At 42.8% G+C, this 2,845-nt stretch overlaps 1 non-coding gene across 1 annotated transcript; it reads left to right on the top strand.

The window, feature by feature from the left end:
* The first annotated feature begins 1,662 nt into the window (after nt 1-1,662).
* On the top strand, nt 1,663-1,736 carry Trnai-aau (transfer RNA isoleucine (anticodon AAU)). Its single transcript has one exon. It is a non-coding gene; the product is annotated as a tRNA-Ile (tRNA).
* Nucleotides 1,737-2,845: the final 1,109 nt, after the last annotated feature.

The raw sequence follows: 2,845 nt of genomic DNA on the forward strand, positions 1-2,845 counted from the left end.
ATGTTTGCACAGGAGAAAACGTAAGTTAGACTCCCCTAGAAGTTTTGATCTTCCGAGGCATGGTGGAGGCAGTGGTTGTGGGAAACAAGGACAAAAGGAGACAGTGTAAGTGAGAGAGAAGACTGTGGCAGTGAGATATACTGTAAATTAATGGAAGATAGAAGATGCTGAGTGGGAGATCTTATCTGCAAAGAGAGACCGGGTAAAAGGATTTAGAATGTCGTGTGTTAAAAGAGTGCGAATATGTTCACATGCCAAAACATATGGTGAGACCGCAGAATTAGAATTGAGTCGGATAGGTCCCCACTTTTCTGTCAGTATCGTTTAAAGAGGAACATATTCAGGTTTCATTTTCCTGCCGGTAATACTTACGATTAATGGCCATTCTCTTCCATTTACCTTCCTTGGCTGTCTTTTTGGGGGACAAATTCTATGCGACCCTCCTCCCTCAAATCGTCTGATTATTGGTAGTTCGTGGCACACTCAGCAAACTAGCAATATATCTGTGACGACGAACCCTCGGACAGCCGGCCGTTGTGACCGAGCGGTTCTAGGCGCTACATTCTGGAACCGGGCGACCGCTACGGTCGCAGGTTCGAATCCTGCCTCGGGCATGGATGTGTGTGATGTCCTTAGATTAGTTAGGTTTGAGTAGTTCTAAGTTCTAGGGGACAGATGACCTGAGAAGTTAAGTCCCACAGTACCAGAGCCATTTGAACCTTCGGACGGTGAACGATGACAAGTTGTCACTGTTGGAACGCCTCATTGCGACCTCGTACGCCATGCCGAAGGACGCAGCAATAACCAAACGTGAGTGGCCAGCGAGAAACAGGCCGTATCATAAGAAACACAATGCGCACTTAGAACTCCAGTCATGCCTCTTGCGTGATCTCTTTAATGATTCGGAGCATTTTTGTGTACGTAAGGTACGTAATGACTCAACAGGCGTCGAAAATTATTGGAAACATGGCCCGACAAAATATTAATGACACGCCATGTGTCTTGCAGGTACAGCGCACAAAAGTATTCGTTGTTCTAATCCTCAAGAGCTTACTGCCCTCTTACAAAATATGAAACATAACTGAACGTCATAAGTAGTTGAATAAACAAAATACGTTAATCTTTGAGAGCGCCATCAAAATAAGAGCCATAAAATTTTAAAATAAATTCCAGTTTTAGTCATATGAAATGAAACAGAAAATATCCTCAAATTTTGTCATGAAGATGGGTAAAATGGCAATGGAGGCCGTGCTGATGTGGTACAGCACACTGTACACACAAACCATGCAATTTCGCTTCGAATGCGAACCAGAAACCGCAGTAAAATTACGCCATTTCTCTTCGATAGAGAGCTGTTATGCACATAAAACGGACGTAATCACGTTTTGTAGCGCTCTCTCCGCAGTAACCTGAAACGAGTGTCGAGCGCTGAAACGGTCAACAGCGCTGTAATCTACTCAAAGAAATGACGCAGCTGCCTGTTTTCGACTGCGCATGCTCTGATGTGACGTCATCCCTTCCGGCACTATGGGTGTTACGTTGCGCACTGCACCGGGTCAGTATTTTTCTTTGAAAGTGGGTATAATGTATTCAGCAAGTGTACAGGATACAGAACGTTTTATGAGGGTTTCATGTACGGCGCTGTAGGCAAATCAATGCAGCGGCCCGTTAGCTCAGTTGGTTAGAGCGTCGTGCTAATAACGCGAAGGTCGTGGGTTCGATCCCCCCACGGGCCATTCATTTTGAGCGGGCCCCCGGACACACTCCCGGGCGGCCGGCTGCTCAGCTCTAGTTGACGCAGTAAAGGGATGCGTGCTCTCTGTAATAAAAAAAAAAAACAGAGTCAAGGAATCAACGATCAACTTGAACGGACGTCTTGTGACGTCAGCCTAGACCAAACAACGAACTATATCGAACAAAATGAAAAGAAAGCAGAAAAAAAGTGGTCAAGCTTATTGAGCGGGAAGTCATCGAGTTGGATTCGATTCTTGCTGCTGCCAAATTTTTTATTTTATTTATTCCTCTTAAGGTTAAATTGTAAAACTGAAGCTTAATTGTAAAACTGAAATATATTGAAACTTTTCAGTTTACATAAATAAAATGAGTATATTCAGTATAATTACCATGAATACACGTGTAGGTGAAAAGGTTATGGCAAAGATATTTCGCAATGGAACTATTCATGGGACTGGGAGCTACTCTGAGAGAAAAATAGTTCAGCAAGTTTTAAAATGCTGTACAGTACAACTTGCTGGATGATTGTGTGTTAATAGTGTACGATGTCCTCGTCGATGAGCAGCAGTCACAGCTTGAAGAGGGAATTAATTTTAACAAATGTCTCGTTTTATTAGTATTCGTGTGACCTACTCTGCATCTAGATGTACATCTATATTATGGAGACCACTGTGAAAGGCACGCCAGAAGGTATGTTCCATTGTATCAGTTATTACGGTTTCTTCACGTTACATTCACGTATGGAGCGCGGGAAGAACGATTGTTGGAATGCCTCTTTGTTTGCTTTAATTAATTAAATCTTGTCCTCAATGATCCCTATGAGAGCGATGAGTAGGGGGTTGTAGTTTTTCCTAGAGTCACAATTTAAAGCTGGTTCTAAAAAATCTGTAAATAGACTTTCTCAGTATAGTTTGCTTCTATCTTCAAGAGTTTGCCACTTGAGTTTCTTCTCAGCATCTATGTAACACTTTCCCACCGGTCAAACAAACCTGTAACCACTCGTGCTGCCCTTCTCTGGAAGAAATGGTAGCGGGTTGTTTTCAATTGTTTATTGTATGTCACCGGACACAATGTCTGGATACTCTACCACATAAATGAAACACAATCTCTC

The sequence above is a fragment of the Schistocerca serialis genome, chromosome 1 (assembly GCF_023864345.2).
Source record: "Schistocerca serialis cubense isolate TAMUIC-IGC-003099 chromosome 1, iqSchSeri2.2, whole genome shotgun sequence".
Lineage (NCBI taxonomy): Eukaryota > Metazoa > Arthropoda > Insecta > Orthoptera > Acrididae > Schistocerca > Schistocerca serialis.